The sequence below is a fragment of the Ailuropoda melanoleuca genome, chromosome 1, assembly GCF_002007445.2.
Source record: "Ailuropoda melanoleuca isolate Jingjing chromosome 1, ASM200744v2, whole genome shotgun sequence".
NCBI classification, from domain to species: Eukaryota; Metazoa; Chordata; class Mammalia; order Carnivora; family Ursidae; genus Ailuropoda; species Ailuropoda melanoleuca.
The window spans coordinates 97,482,936-97,508,173 of record NC_048218.1 but is presented as its reverse complement, the minus strand read 5'-3'; the positions used below and the strand labels follow the sequence as shown (position 1 = coordinate 97,508,173).

The window sequence follows — 25,238 nt, the reverse complement described above, 5'->3', positions numbered from 1 at the left end:
AAATATGTTACTTAACAAGATCCTCTCTCTCTCTCTCTCTCTCTCTATCTATATATATATGTATATATACACACCTATATAAGAATAGAGATATAGACATTGATATAGATATATGCATATATATACAACATAATAAATTATATGTTAATAATATATGCTATATAGTATGTAGTAACAATATTATATATCATCTATTACCATATTATTTAAATATAACTTAGTATTTGAAGATTAAAAATAAATATAATTATGAGGTATTTTAATCTGTGAGTACATGAATCAAAAAGACAATTAAAAAATGGCTTTTATTGGGGCACCTGGGTGGCTCAGTTGGTGAAGCATCTGACTCTTGATTTCAGCTCAGGTCGTGATCTCATGGTTGTGAGGTCAAGCCCCACGTTGGGCTTGGTACCCAGCACAGAATTNACCATATTATTTAAATATAACTTAGTATTTGAAGATTAAAAATAAATATAATTATGAGGTATTTTAATCTGTGAGTACATGAATCAAAAAGACAATTAAAAAATGGCTTTTATTGGGGCACCTGGGTGGCTCAGTTGGTGAAGCATCTGACTCTTGATTTCAGCTCAGGTCGTGATCTCACGGTTGTGAGGTCAAGCCCCACGTTGGGCTTGGTACCCAGCACAGAATCTGCTTGATATTTTCTCTCTCTCCCTCTTCCCCTCTCCTGACCCTTGTATACACACTCTCTCTCTCAAATAAATAAATCTTTTTAAAAAATGGCCTTTATATTTGATCCAAAATTATTATCTTTCTTCTTTTAAGAAAGTAAAAAGTGTATAATAAATGTTTTTATGTGAACATAGGTTACTACTCGATTAATACTGGATCATTGTCCTCCAATTTTATATAGATTTAATAATGAAATATTATGCTTATGTAATATCAACACAATAGAGTCATTTTGCACATGCTCAGTTCTAGTCACTTAAATAATTACACAATTTAACTATATGTAATTAGCCATAATTTCATATAATCATAATTATATAAACCATTATAGAATAATTTGATATTTCAAAGAATTGCTTCATCACTAGGAAAATACATTTTTTTAACTTTCTACATCCTCTCTTCATTTACTTTAACCAAAAAAAGCCAATAACCAAACTCTCTGAAGCATAGCACCACCTTACTCATTCATCCATAAGCCAATTTCATATTATTCAGACGATAAAATTTTTCTCCATGATTTCAGTCACCCCTTAAAAATTGTATATCATTATATAATGTGGGGGCTAGGGTTTGGAATGAAGTGTTTTGTGCTTTTAAAGATTTGACTTATTTGAGAGAGAGAAAGCGAGAGAAAGCACAAGCATGGGAGAGGGAGAATCAGGCTCCCTGCCAAGCAGGGGCCCAATGCAGGGCTCGATTCCAGGACCCTGGGATCATGACCTGAGGTGAAAGCAACTGCTTAACCGACTGAACCACGCAGGCATCCCAGGATTGAAGTGTTTTGATATGGTTAGTTCTTAATGTGTCACAGAACCTCTACAATATTATGTAATATGTTCACTAAGAAACTTATTTACTTAACTTCTTAATATATTCATCCAAATTAATGTTCCTATTAGTATTTCCAGGAGCAGTGAGATCCTGTCAGTTTTCACACACACACACACACACACACACACGAAGAAAACAAATAAAGGAGTGGAAAATGCAAAACAGATTACAAAGAGAAACAAATGAACCAAATCATGTTTCAAATAAATTACATAACCACCATGAAATTCATGGAAAAGTATTAATCAGCATTTGGATGGTATATCCTCAGGCTAAGAAAAATGAACTCTAAAAATATTGAACCTATACTTAATACACAGAGTCATAGTTAGAAATTCTGAAACTACTTTTTGGATATTCAAAGATTGAGTGATTATGTAAATTTATTGTGGATAATTGGAGCTTGGATCCTTACTGTGGAGATGGAAGCTATAAATATAGAACAGGAGAAGGATAGAATAAGCCTCTGCTGTTGGATTGGAATGGGAGGTGTCGGTATGAGCTCATGTGTTTATGCAGAAGCACATACTGATACATATTCAGATACAGATGTGTGGAGGCATAAATAAAGATACATAGTTTTCAATAGAGATTGATCTATAGATTCAGATGTATCTCCATATATGCACATATATGCACGTATATAGCTACACATGTATGCAGACAGATAAATATATATTCAGTCTACAGCAACGAGTTTCCAATGTCTATGAACTCAACGTATGCCCAAGTCATGGTTGGTATACTTTATTCTTTGCTGAAAAGAACTGTTAATCTGGGGAGCCTGGGTGGCTCAGTCAGTTAAGCATCTGCCTTTGGCTCAGGTCATGATCGAGGGGGGCCTGGTATTCAGCCCCATGTTGGGCTTCCTACTCAGCAGGGAATCTGCATTTGTCCCTCCCCCCACTTGTGCTCTCTCACTCTCTCAAATAAATAAATAAAATCTAAAAAGAAAAAAAAAAACTGTTAATCCTTGGGAAAAGGCCTAATTTNTTTGTCCCTCCCCCCACTTGTGCTCTCTCACTCTCTCAAATAAATAAATAAAATCTAAAAAGAAAAAAAAAACTGTTAATCCTTGGGAAAAGGCCTAATTCCAGGCCTAGAGCAGCAAAAGTTCAAGAAGAATCTAGAATATCTTGTCTGGAAAGTAAGAAAGTGCTGAAGGAATAAAAGGGACAAGCCAAAAGATAAAAGATCCAGCTTGAAGAGTCTTCCCTTCACTATGAGGCAATTATGCCACAAATAAAGGGCTATTACCTACTGAATAATTTAAAAATTTCTGAATCCACCCTGATATAAAGAAATGATGACAAAAGAAAGCCCTGATATAAAGAAATGATGACAAAAGAAAGCCCTTCTTCACAGTAGAAAGACAAACATTAATAAGCAATTTTTAAAAGAAATGATTAATCACTACTTTGAAAACACTGTTGTAATAATTTATTTAACCAAGAATCATCATGAATACTAAAATTATTGGGTGAAAGTTTGAATAATAAGACTTTATCTGTATAGGATTAAAGTATCTTGTCCAAAAATAGTTGTGAAATACAAAAGAAACAGATAGTAATTAAAGAAATCTCCCAGGCCCTACCTTAATCATGTGAATAAAATTAACACCACCAGTACTGAATCATATGAATTCCATGAGTTTCCTGACACAATGCACTTTTAGAAGAACAAATATACATTGAACTAAAATTTATATTAATGAAATTGAGTAAGGTTATATTGATATTATCTTAATATGAGATAAGTGCCACTGTGTAAGAAATGTTTGCTGCTTTTTTATGGCTCATAATCTCACTTGCATATTATTTGCCAAAAGTGCATAACTGGAATCTAAAAATAAGGTAACATTAGAAAATCCAAATGTGTGTGCATGTATGTAGGACATGAAACTAATTTAAAATCGTACCATTTTAGGGGAAAAAACCTTTTAATCACTTCTTTTTATGGTGAGAGCAATGATCAGTCTTTATTTTCTGCATTCTGACTAGTAAGTGAAGTTCTTCAGTTATTTTGAACTCATATTTTTCTTGCAAAATCTTACTAAGTGAGATCGACAGTAACTATGACATGCTGCCATTAAGTAAATTACCAGCCTTTCCCACGGAGCTACAGGCTTTATGGTATATGGTCTACATCGCTTGTAACTTAAGGCAACATTTGCATTTAAAAAAACTGCTGTTATGTATAATGGATTACCATCTTGACAACACCAGCAATCATTCCCATGCTGCTAGCTAATAAATGTTAAGGTAATGCCACATATTTTGCATTTTATCAGTAGCCCATCACTGATAATATGTATGCCAGTGTGAGTGGGCTAGGTTATACAGTAGTAAAAGGACTGCAACATTTTTAGTGATTTAAAAAAGCAAAGATTTAGGGCACCTGGGTGGCTCAGATGGTTAAGCGTCTACCTTTGGCTCAGGTCCTGATCCCAGGGTTCTGGATTGAGTGCTGCGTTGGGCTCCCTGCTCAGTGGGGAGCCTGCTTCTCCTTATACCCTCCCCTGGCTCTTGATCTCTCTTTCACTCTGTCACTCTCAAATAAACAAATAAAATCTTTTAAAAAAAGGCAAATGTTTAATTTTGATGGAAAAAACATAACTACAAACCAGTCTTTTTCTGAAAATTTAGTGCATTTCTTCCTTAGAATATTATATCATCTTCATAATGCTCTTATGTGTCAGTCAGTACACTTAACTGAAATCAATGGTCTTCCTTGAGTACTATTCATTATGCATTAAAAATAATGAGGTTTTGGGAAAAATACAGTTACTGTTCCTTATTTACCTTATGACAGAAATGTAAGGTTAAATGTTAATGATTTTGATTAACTTATAATTGAATATTGTTTAATGTAATAATTAATTATACAGAAGATGAGCAAGAGTTTTCTAGTTGAGTGGATTCTAAAATGGTTATATTCACGCATATAAATCAATCATTAATGTGTACAAATACAATGAATATGAATGATTTTTTCTCATGATAAACACCCTTTTCTTTACCTTAGAAAGCAAAGCTAGTGAAGCATTTATAAATATCCATATAAATCATAATATATATTTTAATGATGTTACTCATGAGGTTTTATAAAGGAAAGCAGTCTAGATATTGCTAATTATTATTTTTACTTATTTTTAAATTATCATTTACATTTGCATTTGATATATTACAAATATTATCTTCCAGTAATGAATTAGTTTGCTAGAGCTGCCATAACAGATACCACAGACTAAGTGGCTTAAACAACACAAAGCTGTTACCTCATAACCCTAAAGTATGTAAGTCCACGATCCAGCTGTTGGGAGGATTGGTTTCGTTCTGAGGGCCTCTCTCCTTGGCTTGTAGATCCATTTTCATCCAGTGTTTTCACTTGATCTTTCTCCTGTGTATGCCTGTGTCTTGATCTCCTCCTTTTATAAAGATACCAGTCATATTGGTTAAGGGATAACCCTGACTGCATTTTAATTTAATTACCTCTTAAAGGACTTACCTTCAATATAGTCATATTTTCAGGCACTGGAGATCAGAACCTGATCATACCAATTTTAGGGGCGCACAGTTCAGCCCTTAACAGGTAACCAGAGTTATTAGGTTGTGTTATTTTGACTAAAATGTATATTAATGAAGTTGGGCAAAGTTGTATTAGCATTCTCACACTTATAGATAGGTGCCATGTATAAGAAATGTTCATTGCTTTATGACTTACAATCTGAAATGGGGATTTGTTGTAGGGAAAGGTATACCAAAGGGCATTTATTTTGTCTACACAGCACTCCATTTCTCTCTTCTTCTTAGAGTAATATATGGGTGATTTGTATCCCGTCACTCATATAGTTTTGGGGGGGTCTAGTCATATTAATGCCTGCTCCACTGGTATAAGGAGTAAGCACATAACAAATGTGCACCCTAGTGTCTTTGATAGATTAAATGGCCCAGTTCTCGGACTAGTTTTCTAACAGATGAGGAGAAACAGAAAACTTCCCCAGGAATTAGTGTAGTGGTATAAAAGGATCCTTTCATTTTTATTTGTGGAATTGTGAGTTGTTATTCCAGAATTTTTTCTTTTTTTAATTTAAATGCAATTAGCCAACATATAGTACGTTCTTAGTTTTTGATATAGTGTTCAATGATCCATTAGTTGCATATAACACCCAGTGCTCATCACATCGAGTGCCCTCCTTAATGCCCATCACCCAGTTACCCCATCCTCCCACCCACCTCCCTATTCGCAACCCTCAGTTTGTTTCCAGGAGTAAAGAGTCTCTCATGGTTTGTCTGCCCCTCTGATTTCTTCCCATTCAGTTTTCCCTCCCTTCCGCTATTGTCCTCTGCATTATTCCTTGTATTCCACATATGAGGGAAATCATGTGATAATTGTCTTTCTCTGATTGACTTATTTCACTTAGAATAATGCCTCCAGAATTTTTGATAACCGTGTCTATCCCAGTTTGGGTTACCTGAAAGAAGACCTTAAAATGTAATTTAGCATAGAAAGGGATGTGTTTTTTGTTGTTGTTTTGTGACCACAAACATATAGCTTAAACAACAGAAATGTATTCTCTCATAGTTTGGAAGGCCAGAGGTCTGAAATCTAGCTATGGGTAGAGCTGTGTTCCCTCCAGAGTTCCCAGCTCTAAGGGAGTATCCGTTCCTTGCCCCTTCCGGATTCTAGTGGACGTTGGCATTATGGCTACATCTCTCTGCTCTATCTTTATATTACCTTGTTTGTGTCTGCCTATGTCTAGCTTAAACAACAGAAATGTATTCTCTCATAGTTTGGAAGGCCAGAGGTCTGAAATCTAGCTATGGGTAGGGCTGTGTTCCCTCCAGAGTTCCCAGCTCTAAGGGAGTATCCGTTCCTTGCCCCTTCCGGTTTCTAGTGGACGTTGGCATTATGGCTACATCTCTCTGCTCTATCTTTATATTACCTTGTTTGTGTCTGCCTATGTCAAAAGTCCCTCCACTTCTTGTTTCCCAGCTCTCCTGAGATATAAATGACATATAGCATTGTGTAAGTTTGGAGATTCTTTTATGTCCTTATTTGGTAATATATTTCTTCAGAATACTTGCCCATATTTTATTGGGTTATTTGTTTTCTTATTACTGAATTTTGAGCTTTTAAAACAATCTAGCATCAAAACATTTATCAGATATATAATTTGCAAATATTTTCTCCCAGTCTCTGGTTTTTCTTTTTATTTTCTTAACGTTGTGTTTTAAAGAACAAGAAGTTCTTAATTTTTTTTTTAAAGATTTTATTTTATNTTTATGTCCTTATTTGGTAATATATTTCTTCAGAATACTTGCCCATATTTTATTGGGTTATTTGTTTTCTTATTACTGAATTTTGAGCTTTTTAAAACAATCTAGCATCAAAACATTTATCAGATATATAATTTGCAAATATTTTCTCCCAGTCTCTGGTTTTTCTTTTTATTTTCTTAACATTGTGTTTTAAAGAACAAGAAGTTCTTAATTTTGATAAAGTCCAATTTATTCATTTTTCTTTTATGAATAATGCCTTTGGTGTCATATCTAAGAAAATTTTCTAAACATAGGATCAAAAAGATTTCCTCTTGCAAATCCTTCTAAAATGGATAGTTTTGTGTATAAATCTCTGATCAATTTTGAGTTACTTTTGTTTATAGCAGGAAGTATTGATTATGGCTTATTTTTTAGCATGTAAATAATGAATTGTTCCACAAATCGTGTTCCAAAATCACTTGTGAATTGCTATTGCACCTTCTCTCAAATCAATTGGCCACATATAAATGAGCCTACTTATGGACACACTATTCCTATTTAAAATGTAAAAAGCATCCTGGGGCGCCTGGGTGACTCAGTCACTTGAGCGTCTGGGTCTTGGTTTTAGCTTGGGTCATGATCTCAGGGTTCTGGGATCTGGCCCTATGTCAGCTCCATGATCGGCGGGGAGTCTGCTTGATATTCTGTCTCTCCTTCTCCCTCTGCCCCTCCCTCTTCACTCTCTCTCTTTCAAATAAATAAATAAACCTTAAAAAAAAAACACATTCTTAGCTCACAAATAGGACAAAAATAGGCCACAATATAGATTAGGCCTACTGAATATAGTGTAACTGACAAATAAAAATTGTACATATTTAAGTTGTATAAGTTAATGTTTTTATATACATGTATATTGTGATGTAATCACCACAATCAAGTTAATTAACATATCCATCACCTCACATAGTTATCATTTTTTTTTTCTTTTTTTTGGGAGGAGTGGTGAGAACAACACTTGGGATCCATCCTCTTAGTAAATTTCAAGTATACAATACAGTGTTGTTAATTAAAGTCACATTATCATACTTTGTTCATCTTGCGTTACTGAAATTTTGTCCTCCTTGATCAACATCTCCCCATTTCCCCATCCTTCCCAGCCCCTGACTACTTCTATTCTACTCTTTGCTCTATGAATACGACTGTTTTAGATTCTGCATAGAAGTGAAATTATGCAGTATTGTCTTTCTGTGTCTGGCTTATTTTGTTTAGCATAATGTCCCCAGGTTTACTACTGTTGCAAAAGGTAGGATTTACTTCTTTTTCAGCCTAAATAATATTCAAGTGTGTGTGTGTCTGTCTGTATGAGAGAGAGATAAATATCAATTGATGGCCATTTAAATTTGTTTCCATATCTTGGTTCTTGTTAATATGCTGCAGTGAACATAAGAGTTCAGGTGTATCTTCAAGATACTGATTTAATTTATTTTGGTTATAAACCCAGAAGTAGGATTATTGGATTATCTAATAGTCATATTTCTAATTTTTTGAGAAAACTTCATACTATTTTCCATCATGGCTGTACCAATTGACATTCTCATCAGATGTGTACAAAGGTTCACTTTCTCCACATCTAAATGCTTTTTCTGCATCTATTTAGATGGTCATATGGGTTTTTGTCTTTCATTTTTTTTAAATGTAGTATATCACATTGATTGGTGAATGTTGAATTACTCTTGCATCCTTAGGATAAATCCTCTTGGTCATGGTGTGTGATGTTTTTAAAGTGCTGGATTTTTGTCTCAGTGTGCCTCAGGGGTATTGGCCTACAGTCTGCTTTTCTTGTGTTGTTTTTTCCTGGTTTCAGTATAAGGGTGATGCTGGCCTCATAAAATGAGCTTGAAATTGTCCCTCTTTTTTTGTTGTTTGAAAAAGGTTAAGATGGATTGGTATTAATTCTTTGAATGTTTGGTAGAATTTACCTGTAAAGCCATCTGATCCTGGGCTTTTTTATTGGGGTTTTTTGATTACTGATTCGATGTTACTGTTTATTCTTGGTCTGTTCAGGTTTTGATTCAGTGTTGGTAGATGGCATGTTTCTAGGAATTTATGCATCACATCTAGGTTATCCAGCCGTTAGTTGGCATAATGATAGCTGATAGTCCTTTAAGGTCTTTTTTTCCCCCCTGAGTCTTCTATTCCAATATTATTAATATCTAAATTATTTATTTGAGTCTTCTCTCTTTTCTTCTTAGTCCATTTAGGGTTTATTGATTTATCTTTTCAAAAAACCAACTCTCAGTTTTGTTGAATTTTTAATATTGTTAATATTGTTTTTAATTTTTTCTATTCTTTATTTATTTCTTCTCTAATATTTATTTCCTCCCTCTGCTAACTTTGGGCTTAGTTTGTTCTTCTTTTTCTAATCCCAGGGGATGTAAATTTACACTAGGGCTTGCGAATGTTTATTTGCACAGTGTCAAATATATCTCTGTAAATCTTAAAAACAACCTCTGAAGTCTGTTTTATTCATGACCTTTCATTAAATATAAGGATATTAATTTCCCCTTTCCCCTAACAGTACAAATTTAGTCTGACTTCCCTTTTTATTAAAATATGACCTAGGTTCTGCTTAGATTCTCCTGATCATTTGACCACATCATTGTCACCACAGGACTCAAATTGTTAACCTTCCCTTGACAACATATTGAAGGAAAGTGAGGATAGAATGTTAGACTTTCTAACCCTCTATTTTAGAGAACACTGATAATATGATTGAACTGCCTAGAAGTAATATATATTTATCATAGTACTTAACTTGTTTTTATCTCTTGAAAGAAGGTATATTTTTCCTGTCAGAATCACACGTTAGATATGTCAAACCATTGATAGAATTCAAGAAAAAAATCATTTTCACTAAAAATAAGTAGAAGTATTTTCTTCTGAAGGAAAAAAAGCCTAAAATTCATGATAAATTTGAACAAATAATGCAAGCAGAAAAAGTCATTCACTTTTCTTTTTTTTATAACCTATAATTAAGTGATGTGAACTCTGGATAATCAATTGATTGGGAGACTACTATAATCATCATGCCTTAGCTTTTCCTCCTCCTACGTGAATAATTAATACTCTTGAAACAAAAGCAGGACACTGCAATGATGATTTCAAATATTCTTCTATTGTTAAGATACCTAGTACAGCATAAAAATGATGAACAAAGCATGGAATTGAATTTGAATCTTTATTTTTTTTTGTATTGTACAGAAGCAAGTATTTAAATTTGCCACTAAAAGAAATTTCTCATATCATTCACATGTAAAATGTTGTTTTTTCTTTAAAATTGAACTATTCTGTATAACATTTCTTAAATATTGGCAGTTGTTATTCTTTTAATATTTATATTGACACATATAATTAGGTTTTCAATCTTTTATGATTGAGTATAATTTGGCTGTATTTTGCTTAATTCAGTAATTCAGACAGCTTTAAATAATTTTATATGAGAAATCAGCTAAGTTGTTTAAACCACTGAGCTAATAAGGCCAAATTCAGGTCCCTGACCCACTCGAAAATATGTTCTTTTGTGCACAAAGGCAAGATACAATGCTGAGTCTACGTGTTTTCAAAATTCATGGTGATTACTGGAAAAATAATTTCAACTCTGTTTTTTAAGGAAAATGAGCAAAAACGATACAAATTTTAAAGACTAAGAGCGTAATGGTAACCAGTTATGGCCCTTCATATGTTGCTATAATATAAAAATATAGTTCATTGAAGACTTTTTTCCCCCTCAGTATTTTATTTTTCCTCATTGGAAGGAGATAGCAGGTCATTTTCTACTACTTTTTCTCAGTAAAAAGTTGTGCATTTAGGACAAATGTAGAAGTTTTTATGACATAGGAAGTTTTATTTTAATGATTAAGTTTATTGGGTTTCAAGGGGGCGGAATAGAAGGTGACGTATAAGAAGAGACTAAAATGTCTAAAAAAAGGAGTGATTGCATGAAAGATAGGAAGATGCAAGATTCACTGAAAAACTAAAAAATGAAATGCAGTGAGGAAGCTGCAGGAGACACCTTGTGAGACTGCATTCTGGTTACTTGGCTCTGCACCTTGATGTCTACTTTCTTGCACATCAACAAAACATGAGAGCAACAGAATCGAAGGTTGTCAACAGTCTTTTGGCTTCTAGAACATACATCCAGGTATCAGGCATGTAGGACTTGAGTCAGACGCCGTTTGTTTCACTTAAAATATATACCAAGTACCTACCGTGTGTTATAACACTAAAAAAATGCACAAAAATTTTGTTTTGTCTTCAAGGCCTGGGAACAATAAAGCAATCAGTAAGCTCTGTAGTGTGTGAGATAAGTCTGGTGAAGAAAAAAGTTTAAAGAATAAAGAGTGATAAGGAGGATGGATGTGGGGAATTGGCTTTTTAGCAGATTGGTAAAAGAAAGCTTCTCTAAGATAACATTTAAGCCAAGTACTTGAAGAAGGTGAGGTAGGAGTCATGCATATAACTCTAGGACCAGATGTTTCTAGAGAGAACATAAGTACAAAGTTACTTCAGCAGGGGCTTCCCTGGTAGATTTGAGGAACATATATGAGGCCTACACATTAGACCTGAGTGAACAAGCGAGTGATTGAAAGTAAGGTTGGACGGGTGGTGGGGGTGTTGATTTGTCTGAAGACTTGTAGCCTTTGCACAGATTCTGCTCCAAACCTTGGAAGAAGTGATGATTGAGTGACGGAGATGGAGTTTCAAACTAGCCTAGAAGAAGGGATTTTTGGAACCTTGTTGAATTTAACTTGGACATCGAAGGTGGAGAATCTAAGATGGGGATATCTAAGTTTTAGAAAATAAAACACAATCAAATACTACAGTTACTGTTAATGTCCACTGCACTTGTCTTCCTGCTGGTTTATCCTTGCACACCCCTCCCAAGAACCATTCTTATCATGAATTGGGTGTTTATTATTTATCTACATTTTAAAACATATTTATATCTTAAACAACATATACAATTTTTAAACTTTTTAAAACTTTACATATGTTCTATGATTTTAACTCTCCCTTCTATTTATGTAACTTATTTATGTTGATGTATATAGCTATAATGTATTCATTTTCATTTTTCCTGAGGATTGCAGTTGTTTTGTTTTATTTTTTTTTAAGATTTTATTTGTGTATTTGACAGAGAGAGAGACAGTGAGAGAGGGAACACAAGCAGGGGGAGCGGGAGAGGGAGAAGCAGGCTTCCCGCTGAGCAGGGAGCCCGACACGGGGCTCGATCCCAGAACCCTGGGATCATGACCTGAGCTGAAGGCAGATGCTTAATGACTGAGCCACCCAGGTGCCCCATGAGGATTCCAATTTTTGAACACACCACAGGTTATTTATTTATACCCCTGTTGAGGGGCATTTAGGTTATTTCTAGTTTTCCTCCAATATAAATGATGTTGATATAGACTTTTTTTTTTGCATATTTGTATCATCTCTTTGTTCCCATATGCAAGAGTTTCTCTAAGGCATGTATCTAAGAGTGTAACTGTTAAGTCATAGGGGCATGTACATTTTTAATCTTACCCAATCAGGCTATCTATTTCTTGACACATTCATTTCACCAATGTACTCTATAATCCACACTCTAGGACAGATCCATTTTTTTTCAATCAATTTTTCCAAATGGGTTCAAGATTATAAATGGAGGGGACAAATTTACAGTTTTCTTAACTGTCCTGTACATACTTAAACAATATCATTCCTGGCCTTTGCCTACCAAGTGCTTACCAAACCTTTAGTAAGACATCTCCTTTTTTGAGATCCCAGATGCCTATTTAATGAATGCCTGTTACCTGGAATTCTTTAGTCTTTATATGAGTGTAACCCATCCCCCTAAATATCATTTGTCCTATAATGTGTGGAGAACATACCAGTTGTTATATTTTGAAATATTCCCTAGGTCATTCTTAGCAGACTTTTCTTAGCAATTTTTTAACTGAACATAATTGACATATAATGTGTTATTAGTTTCAGGTGTATAACAAAGTGATTTGACAATTATATACATTACAAATTCTTACCATGTGGTTACCATCTGTCATCAAATTTATTACAATATTATTGACTATAGTCCCCATGTAGTACTTTTCATCTCCCTGACTTATTTTATAACTGAAAGTGTATACCTCTTAATCCCCTTAACCTGTTTCATCTATCCACCTACTCTCTTCTCTGACAACCACTAGTTTGTTTACTATATTTATGAGTCTTTTTCTCTTTGTTGTTGTTTGTTCATTTGTTTCATTTTTTTAGATTCCACATATAAGTGAAATCATGCAGCATTTATCTTTTTCTGTCTGATTTATTTCACCAAGTATAATATGCTCTAGCTCCATCCATGTTGTTGCAAATGGCAAGATTTCATTCTTTTTTATGGCTGAGTAACACTCCATTGTGTATATACCACATCTTCTTTATCCAGTCATCTATGGATAGATTACTTCCATATCTTGGCTATTGTAAATAATGCTTCAATAAACATAGAATTGCATATATCTTTTTGAATTAATGTTTTAATTTTCCTTAGGTGGTAATTCTAAATATAGTCTCCCTCTGACAGACTTTGGACTTATCAATTTATCTATCTCCTCTGCTGCTCTTTTGGCTGCCCATGTCATATGCCTGGGTCTAATCAGTTCCCTTTCTCCATTCTTATATTACCTATGTTCAGATTCACCTGTTTTATCAAACCCCTTGTAGATAGGCAACATAAATTTTAATCAAATGCTATTCTTTAAGATCATATACTTATAGAAAGATAATTTATTTTATTATATATGTATATATTGTCCCCAGTAATAGTGACTCATTTTATATGTCAAATAAAATCTAAAGTATTTTGCCAAATAATTTTATTTTCCTTAAAGACATAGATGAGAGGAAATAGAATAAATCCACATGCAGGTTATGCAGGGTGGTAGATGAGTGTATTTGATCTAAAATAGCTTTCTGAGATTTATGAAATATCTGAAGGAAATGATATTTCAAAAGCTCTTTAATATTCATGTCTAAAACTGACTTGGAAAGATTTGTGATAGTCTAGTCAGGATGGAAAATATTTTTTATATGTAGTATTTGGAAGGTTCAAAATCGGGAAAGTTCAAATTTACTTAGCACAGAAAATGTTAAATCAAATGTGCCTGAGATGGTGATTTGAGAAAAAGGATGACAAGATCGTGGAATAGGTAGGCCTGAAGAACTTGGTTAAATCATATTTTAGGACCAGTAAATAGAGGACATTACTTTTAAGAGGAGTTAGAGTTGAGATCCTCAAATTTTAAACCTGCTTTATTTTGCTTCTGATCAGTATATAAAAAATTAGTATCTATGAATAAAGAGAATGCAACCTAATAAAACTTTCCAGAAAATTCTTATCACCAGATCCAGAATTGTTCTAATTTTTAATGCCAGTGTAGTGGCAGCAACTAGATAAATAATCTGTTGTGGAAATTTCAATGAATATTTATAGCCAAGTATTAGTCTGAGTAGACTTCTCGTTTCAGAAACTCACTGTTACGGTAGTCAATAGATTATAATTGGAACTGTCTACTGAATAGCATATGCATATTTCATGCCATCGTTTTCTTCTCTGGGTATTAAGTGTGAGGCTTTGCCAGCACATAAATTACATTCACTCCTGTGAAGACAGTAGATAGGTTTGAAGCCATCTGATGAACAATAGAGTCCATTTTCTTAATATGAATTAAGACCTAACCGGGTAATCATCAATTCTCAATACCAAATCTCAAGGCAACACACACAATCAACAATATCTGTAATGAAATTTCTTTTAAAGAGTCTAGGGTTTTATTTTCTCTCATTTTGTTAAAAAAAAAAGTTAGGTTATCATTGGCATTTGCCTAGTCCTATGATGACAGGAATATAAGTGATTTTATATATTGTATTTTCCTGTGTACAAAATCCTTCAAATATATTTTGAATCTGAACATTTAAACAAGAAAACATTGATGTCTATGAAGATAATATATTAATCCCAATTTTATTGCTATTTTTAAACTAGTTTTATGACTTGGATTTTAGGTACAAGTTATTGATAAAATTCATGTTGTTCACGTTTTACGTAAGAGTTGATATGGGAAAACTGTAAGAAACATCTTCCTTTAGCCAGTGATATTATCAGGAGTGGAAACTAGAAAACTTTCTCAAAAGGAACTGTATAGTTCTATTTAAAAATTTTATTTGTATCTGTTTGTTAATAGTACCATTTAAAAAATGTATTTGTATTAGCTTCCTATTTCTGCTCTAATTATCACAAATTTAGTGGCTTAAAATAACACAAATTTATTATCTTACAGATCTTAAGGTCAGAAATCAAAGATGAGTCTTTTAGGGCTAAAATCAAGATGTTGTCTGGGCTGCATTCTTTTTAGAGGATCCAGTGGAGATTTCAGTTTCAGAAACTGCTCATATTCCTTGGCTCATGGCCCCTTCCTCCAACTTCAAAGTCCATCATTCCAACCTTTACCTCCTTTGTCATATCTCCTTTTTCTGAGCCTGACAATCTTGTTTTGGTTTTTGTGTTTTTTCTTTTTTTTGTGTGTGTTTTTTTTTTAATAAAGACCATTGTGATCACAGTGGATCAACTCAAATGATTTGGGGGGGGGGTTGGAGGATAATCTCCCCATAATCCTTAAATTAGTCACATTTGCAAAATCCTTTTTGGTATGCAAAGTAACATGTTAGGGTTGTAAGGATTTGATGAGAAACATTTGAGGGGGCTATTATTGCATCTACTACAGTATCTGGGATCACTCCAGTGTTTTCATGACAACTGGCAAGGTATGTGTGCATGTGCGCATATGAAGCAGAAACAGCACATCACATTTGCCTTTCCATTATTCAGCAGGCATTAACTGAGGGCAATAGGTGTATTATTATTCATAATCATAGGAAATGGTTAACTTTCCTCAAAGAATAAAATGTCTACCTTGTCAATTGTTGCAAAGGAAAGACTGACAAATAAACAGTACTTTATTCTTAATATGTATGGATATTTTTAATGATTTGCAGATATGTTCCTTTTATTCATTTTAAGGAGTGAATTTTATATCATTTTATTGAAGCACTGAAAACATTTGGAGACACTGCCTCTTTACTATATCTAGGGACAAATGATTACTTTTAAAGTACTGTGGCTCTTACCTTCAGAACTAGAATTTCCTTGGTTTGAATTTCTGTTCTCTTTTTCTAATCTGCAACCCAAAATTATCCAGTTTTGGAAAATGCTAAAAGTCTCTAATTTTGAAGTTGGTCCCTTAATTCTATTTTTACCAAAATCTTTGCAACTCTTTAAACATTCTGCAAAGCAAACTTTGCAAGTGATATTAATCTGTTTTTTTTAGGACTATCTCAGTTGCTTCTCTAGAAGTGCTTTCAAGAAGGTTTAGGAATTCCTGACAAGGCAGGTTTCCAGAGCAGTCTTACTCATTGGTTGTTTATATTCTAATTTAAAAAAAAAAAAAAAAAGAGGAAAATATACTTCACTAAGCTTTACTCTTCAGATACATTTTATTTTGCCTTCAGACTGCTTGTCATTTCAGCATAAATCTTCCTTATATGTTTCCAAATTTGAGTGCCTTGGAATGAGTGTTACCTTTTATTTTAGTATAGCTGGACCTATGAGATTTTTTTCTTTAATGACCGATAAATTTCATCTTAATAATAGTTTTGTATCAGGGGCGCCTGGGTGGCACAGCGGTTAAGCGTCTGCCTTCGGCTCAGGGCGTGATCCCGGCGTTGTGGGATCGAGCCCCACATCAGGCTCCTTCGCTATGAGCCTGCTTCTTCCTCTCCCACTCCCCCTGCTTGTGTTCCCTCTCTCGCTGGCTGTCTCTCTGTTGAATAAATAAATAAAATCTTTAAAAAAAAATAATAGTTTTGTATCAATTGCATTTCTCATGAAAGTAGTTCTTGCAGTTTACTGCAATTTGATGTTATCTGTTTTCCTTTATTCCTTTAAATTCAAGGTGTCCACTGAATTTGACGACAAAAGAAAAATCTCACTGCTTTGAGACAGAAATAGCAGAAATTGTACTAAGTAAGGCCCCTCCCCCCCAAAAAAAGACAAAACCCTGCATTTTATTGGTTAAAAGATCAATTGCAAAGTAACATTGATAATTCTCTTAAGAATCTGGGCTAAGAAAGCCTAAGAGAGGAAATTATAAAGAAGTGGGGTGGAGCTGTGAAAGAGCAGTGTGGGGAAACTGGGTTTCTTTGGTTGGCTATTCGACATTGGTTTAATTCAGTTTGCCTTTTTAACTTTTGGCTTTGATTTGTATTGTTTCATTATAATTTTGGGTGAGGAAGATATAAATCATGTTTAAACTGGTATTAATAACAAACTAGATGAAAACTATTCTTAAATATTGTATTTGTGGAAATGAATAACATGCCAACACATAAGTTCAGAAAAGTTATTATTTATTATTAGCATCACATGAAAAGTAGTTTCAGTGAGTTTCCTAAGATTAGTGGAGATGGGACAGGATGCTGCAAGAAGTTAACTGACCTCCTATTTCTATCACAACTGTAAAATAAATGTGCAGTGAGCAGTACAAGAAACTTCCCTAGGTATCAGAGTCCCACTAAAGTTGGAAGTCTTTGGAACCTTGTGTGAATGCTAGCTACAACAGTATTTAAAAGCCCAGTCTGCTCTAAGATGCTAAGCGGATCATTCCTATAGGACCAGCAAATCAACATGGGACAATTAATATTTATAAATGCTATAAACACAGAAAATAATGTATCTGTCATCATCTCAGATCCCTGCAATAAAAGGCTTTGTTAATAATTTCTAATCAGTAATAGGGTGACCAACCATCCAGGTTGACCCAGGACTGTTCCAGCTTTAAGACTGAAAATAATATATATATACATATATATATATATATATATATATTTCACATAATTAAATTTTATAATTTTTTATCACTCTGAAACACTGAAGTCCCCAATTTGTAATCTCTCAAATGTCACAGATAATTGCTTGAGATTACCAGTGTCTAACCTTGGGTCCAAGTCTCTGAAGCAAATTGGTATTGCTGTCACTTTTATCCGAGAGAGTAAATAATGAGTTTCCTAGGGATATGATTATATATAGAGATATAATTTTTATATCTCATAGGGCATCACTGGAGTAAAACAGAAACAAAAACAAAAACAAAAGAAGGAGAGAGAGTGAGAGGCTGGAAGCAGCTTGGTTTGCTAGACTGTGTATCACAATGAAGAACAGGGATTCTGAGAATGAAACATATTTTTCTAAGCATTCTCTGTCTGTGGCAGCGTCACCCTGATTCCTACTGCTATCATGGTGGAAGAAGGTGACCTGAAGGCACATTTGTGATGCATTGGCTGTGCTAATTTGGAACTTCTTTGCCTGGTATGCAGTAGTGATATAGAGTTACAGTGACTTGGAGTTCCTTAGAGATCCCACCGTAGAAAAATGGATATCATTTGAATCTTGGATGCACTCATCCAATTTCTCTATTGTTCATTAAGCGGCACTGGTGGTGAGTTATAGGGGGAAAGTCTATAAATATTAATATCTTATGTCATTACAAGTAGTAGTTTCCAGCTTATTATTCTCAAGTATTTTCTAGAACTGGAATTCTAGTAAAGCTAAAAAATTGTTCAACTATAAATATAAGAATTGGAAAAATTGATTAAATCCAATGATTATCACCAGTAACAACAGAAGTTGCTTTACAATTAATAACATTTTTTAGCCTTTGTTTCAATTAACTCCTTGCTGAATGTACATCATAATACAGTGAAAAATACCATAACTTTTGGAGTCACAGAGGCTCAAATTCAAAAACTGACTTTCCAATTCAATATTTTAAGCAATGATATCATTTCCCTAAGCCTCAGTTTCCTTAACTGAAAAATGTGGACAACTATTCTTAGGATTTATTTTGAATATTACATGAAAACATATATTAGGCATAAAGCATGCAGCAAGCGCTCACACTTTATTTTCAAATCTGTTCAAAACTCACTGACCAAAAAGAATGATCTTTCATCATCAGCTTATTAAATATGTGACTCTTCTGAGGTTGTGAGATTCCTCCTGCTTAGGTCGAGATAGAAAGTGCGGCAAAAGAGGGAGATCAAGGTAGTCCTACCCCACGAGATGATTGCTGACTGTCCTACCTAATGATAACTATTTTCCTGACTCCAAAACCTCAGTTCTTAGGGCTGGAATAAATGGAGTTGTATTATCTTTTCCCTAATTCTCCCGTATTATCATTTTCATAGATTAATATGCACAAACACACTGCAAAGTCTAGCATATCACATATATAGTATAGATAGGGTATATTATTATACCTGCCCTTAAAAGATAACAAATAACTACTGTTTACTTACTTCCTAGTATCTACAAAAAGATTTAGAAACTCTCCTAAATCCTGAAAAATACTCTCCCAATTCGATAAAAAAACAGAAAACAAAAAATTATGCTAATTAAAACTCATTCAACCAATTTTAATTTTTATAAAAGGGGTAGTTACAGCACTTAACTTCTCAATATTTATAGCTTAATTTAATTATATATGTGATAGAAATAAGATTACAGGATGGTGTGAGGATTAAATTAATTATTGCTTTTAAAAATCATAAGAGAGTCTTGGTTTCTAGTACTGGTGACTCATGAGCAACCTGTACATTATAACAGTATACATGCAATAGATTTATTCATTTTTATTTTCAGTATTTCTTAATTCACATTTTTGTAGAAAATATTAAATATTATAATATTTCCCTTAGGGTTATTTAAAATAATATTATTTACTCTAAATAAATTAGCTCCATGTAGTAGTTAAATGTAGTTATACATTCCAACCCAAGCCTCAAGCTTAAACCTTCTGCTTCTGTCACTGTTGCTATAAGACATTCTTGCTTTCTGGATCAGTTAAGTTTTGTTTTTGTTTTTATTCTTACTCTTCTCAGACAGATTGGAATTTGACAAACTACATCCCAGAATAAATAAGAACTTCTGGATGAATGAAAGCAGTTATAAGGTAGTACACTGTAATTTCCACCAAGTATTTACCTACATGATTTAGTCAAAGGGCATGCAGACTAGGGCTCTAGGTAACCAAACCAGCATATCTGTCTCCACATCTAGCTCAGACATGGCCACCTTTAATTCTTGCTCATTTCGTTTCTCCTCACTTTTTAGTGCCAGCGGATGTACGATGATCCTAGAACGTTTAGCACACGTCTAATTGGACCCACTGTGCACTCATAATGAGAATTTTAGAAATGAAAGTCAATACTGGAAGAAAACTATAGGTCAATGGGGAAAAATACTTCTCTGTGCCTTTCATGAATATCTTTTAGTCTTTTCTATTTCCACATCGCTGGCCATGAAAAATCAGAAGTCCTCAAGTAGCAGAAGCATATTTTTATATTGATGTTGATCTTTCACAGAGTTATGTCTCCCATTCTAATACTGACTTGTAAGGCTGGAATTCCTTTCTCTCTGCATCCTGTTTCCTTTTGCCTTAGACTTTCCATTCTTCAGTCTCTTCCATCTCCTTGACTTCTTTCTTAAAATCTGGGTAACTGTATAATTTTTAAAAATATGTGAATATCGATTCTTTTAAAATTGTGTGAATGTATTAAAAAATCTCATGCTTTCAAGTGGAAAAGACAATACCTAGTTTGTGAATACCTCATTTTTGTCACCAAGATTTCTTGGCATCCCTTAAATGAAAAGTAGAAAATTCCACTCCTAAGTTTTTAGTGTTTTCCTTTAAGTATAGCAGAAACATACTTCATATAAAGTTATCCTAGATCTCGGTTGCAGGTGAAAGTCTTATCGAAAGGGTAGTATCGAAAAAAACAAAAGAAAAAAATCTCAATATTCAGATTTGGAGTAAAGTCTAATGGTAACAGGCTCATCTGATTATTCTCTTGACATCATTTTCGTAATCAATGATGCAATCTTTTTACAGTGTCACCAAGCATAAATGATGATACATCTGCTTTCCCCAAAGGATGCTAACATTACAATTAACAAATTGATTGAGACTTTTAGATGTGTTTGATTGTAATTTTGTCAGTCATACAGTACTGAATGGCTACTACAAGCTATTTTATTATGCAGTTTCTTATCCCATGTGTTTCATCCCTCTCTTGACTTTGAAACAGCTATTTTATTCACTTTTGAGCTCATCTTTCCATAGTATTTTGTTTTGCTCACTTGTTTTTTCTGTTACTGTCTCATTTACATTCTTATCTTGCTTCTGATATATAGTTTAATGATAACTTATTTTGTTTTACTTGAACTTTATTTCTTTTTAAAGATTTTATTTATTTATTTGAGAGAGAGAGCACATGCAAGTGCTGAGGGGGAGGGAGAGGGAGAAGCAGACTCTGTGCTGAGCACAGAGCCCAACGTGGGGCTTGATCCCAGGACCCTGAGATCGTGACCTGAGCCAAAACCAAGAGGTCAAAGCTTAACTGACTGAGTTACCGAGGTTCCCCAAACTTTATGTTTTTAAACATTGTAGTGTTCTGATTTCTTTAAGTCTACAATTTTCCTGAAATAAAATATTCCTATTTTATAGAAACCTCCTTTTCAGAAGATATTACATATTTAATGTTACTAACATTGAATGTTGTATATAATGGTTATCTTGACAAGAAAGTATTAGTAATTTTACTTTCAAAATAGTCAAATTCAAGTTTTTTTACCTATTAATTTATTGTTATTTTTATTTCTACTTTATTATTGATTTTTATGGCAGAAACAGAGAACTTTAATTTTTCAAAAATCTACATAGAGTACACATAACACTCCAGAATATGTGCAGACTGAATAAATACTTATATTACATATAGTTTCAGTAGGAGAGATATTGTGGTTGCAAATAGAAAATTACTGGGAGGGACGCCTGGGTGGCTCAGTTGGTTAAGCGTCTCTCTTTGGCTCGGGTTGTGATCCCAGGGTCCTGGGATGGAGTGTCACATCGCGCTCCCGGCTCAGCAAGGAGTCTGCTTCTCCGCCAGTTCCCCTGTTTGTGCTCTCTTTCTTTGACAAACAGATAAAATCTTTAAAAAAAAAAAAATGAAAAGAGAAAAGAAAAAGAAAGGAAATGCATAGGAAAATCATTTCATTCTCACACCAGTTGCTTATTTGGATGAAATCAATTTGCTGGACAACTTGGGAGAGGACAGATTCTCTACATTGATTTTACGTGAGATTTCAGCAAAAATTATTTAAGATAAAAATATTCTAATTGTGGCACAACTTTAAACTTTTTTTTTCTTTTACCATGGTTCCAGTTACAAAATTTTTGAGTAATTTAATATTGTTCTTTTCTTAGTATATCCTACAACAAATAGCTAAATATGACAACATAAATCATTTGAGTTCGTCCTCCTATTTATTGAAAAAATATGTATTATTTCATAAAATTATAGGACATTGTCAGATTGGAAGGAAAAAAAGAGGATAAGAATGTTCTCTGTATTTTTTCCTTTGAGGTTGTTGATATATATTACAAAAATCAAAATTGGTTTTCATCCTTTTCAGTGTCTAGAATTGTAATTTTATTATAAAGGCTACTTTTTATAACCCTAACTTTACAAATGGGGAAAAAGTCAGGAAGAGGTTAAGTAACTTGCCCATGCCAGATAGTCTGATGTCAGATTCAGAACTCAATAATTTTTTGTGCATCCTCTATAATGCTAAAATATATGCCTTGTTACATTGAGGAATTTAAAAACAGAAGGTAATTCTGAGCATATTTCTCCAGCTTGTTCTGGAAACTATAAAATGGCAGGGATCTAAAAAAGCCAACTGATGATTATAAGAATTGGAGTAGGAGCTCAGAATTACTTACTTTTTTTTTCTCTTTTGATCTATATTATACTCGTATACAAAATTGGAGACATTGCACATTTTTATACCATAAACACTACATAAGTTGCGTAAATAATAACGAGCAATGTCCTGAAAGGAAGTCTTTCTCATTACTCATTTATCCTCATCTAAGAAAAAATGTCTGTCTCTTTCTCATTCTCTCTCTAAAATGTACGTATGTGTTTATATATGTGTGTAGATATATGCATGTGTGTATATTCTCATACACACATGTACATGCCTACTTGTGTACTCCTATTACATATTCCAGTATATATGCATACATTCTTATGTTACAAACTTGTGTGTGTCGTATATAATATACTTATGTTATCTGTGGACACTGAGACTTATTTTCAGAGATTATCAGACATAGGTAAATTGGTCACTAAAATTGAGAATAGGAAATATGCGTGTGTGTGAATGCGTGTGAATGTGTGTGTTTTTAGTATTTGTTCCTATTTAATCCTCAATCACTATCTTACCCTCTATCCCTATTCTTATTAAAATGTTTGTTTTGTTATCTATGAAGTCTTTATGTGTGGGCTCAACAAAGATAACTCTAAGTTAAATTTTTCCATTAAGCAGTGTTCACAGCCTCTTATTTTATTTGTATAATTTCTAGTACAAATCACATAACAAAGTTATGTATCTTATTTTTATTATGGCAATTACATATTCTTAATTTTAAAGGTGTTATTTACAATGAAATTTACGTATTTGCTCAAAATGGTTTTATTTGTAATTTGACAAAACACTTATGAAGTGTATATAGTAAGGTAGAAAAATAATATTTATGCAATGGTAACCTAAAAACTAAAAACAAACCAAACAAACAAAACAACAACAACTACAACAACAAAACACAAGATTAACGGACCACTGGCTGAAGTAAGGGACGATCCACAGTGACATTAGATAAGACTATGAATATAGCAATATTTAAAAGAAATACTGGTTTAAGGGAAGGCAGTCAAATAGAAAAAATGAAGAATTCAGAAATACTGTCACATGTATGATAATGATTGCATTGACATCAAAACAGGGAGGAAAACACGGATGGGTTAATAAATCATATAGAATTAATTGGTGCATCGTTTGTTAATCATATTCACACAGACATTCAAAGCACACAAAAGTTGCATCCTTAGGTCATTACATGCACAACACACACACACAATATTGAGATAATAAGTAACTGAATGTGAAAATAAAAATACAAAATAAGTTGATAAACAATCTAAGGTATCTGTGTATACTTTTAAAACATAATGCAAATAATACAAATTTTAAATAACATTAAAAATGCAGTGAACATTTGAAAGACAAAATAAACAAGAAAATTATGTAATACAGACCAGAGAAATGTTTCATTGCCCTACTACAAAAAAAATCAAATCAAAATAAACAAGATCAGCTTTGTATTAAAAAAAATCGAATTACATCAATGGAATTGACAAGAGAAAAATAAGCATGCCCATTAAACAATGTCCAATATCCAAAGAAATACACACAAAAACAGTCATGTACATTTTGTGCCTATCAGGTTGGTAAAGATATAAAGATTCAAAATACCCTGTGTGAATGAGAGTGACAACTCACACACTTTCTTAGAGAAAGATCCATCTTGTTTTCAAGAGTAGAGCTTGACAATAGCATATGGTATGTGTATGTGCGTGTGTGTGTGGGGGGGTGTGTGTATACACACACGTGTAAACACATGCATTTACACATACATATACGTACACACACACGATAGCCATGATACATGTTATTTAGACAAAATAGTCACAGAAAAAACATATTACAGTTTGATCAAATTTATACAAATTGGTATTCTGGTATGTCCATGAATGTTGATATTTTCATGGGCATTGACCAAAATATTAATGGTAGCTATTTCAAGGTGGTAAGATTTACTGTCACACCGTTATAGTCTTATTGAAAACACTTTTTTCTAAAAATAGAACTCTGCAATTATAGCTCCTCTACATTCCTAATCCTTTTTTTCATAACTTTCAGGTATTGCCTTGATCATTGCTGAAACTTGGTTGTTTTCATATTATCTCTTAGGCTCATTTCTACATCAGTATGCAATGGTATTTTATTACTCTGGATCAGAATTAGAGTTCCAGTCTTACTCTTTGGCTTGGTAATGTTTCTTTAGGTGTACTCAAGTATAATTTAATAAAGACCATTTAAAAATGAGTTATTTCATACAAGTAAGTGTTTTAAACAATAAAGATTAAATGAGAAAGTTAGCACATGTACCTGATTATTTATTCAGCATAATTTCAGGATGAGTCATTAAATAATAAAAACAAGGAATACTGGGACTGAGCAAAGCCATTATTACAATAACTACCATTAATTCCTCTCACTTTTCTTTTTACTTTTGCTTTTTATACAAGAAATTTAGATAAGAGATAAATTCAACATAACTTTTCCAAAAAATTACAGCATAGTAGAAAATATACAATTGTATGTATTTT

At 33.3% G+C, this 25,238-nt stretch overlaps 1 pseudogene; it reads left to right on the top strand.

Annotated features, from left to right (window-relative positions):
* LOC105239009 overlaps window positions 1–25,238 on the top strand; it is a 198,304-nt pseudogene that overhangs the window by 171,702 nt on the left and 1,364 nt on the right.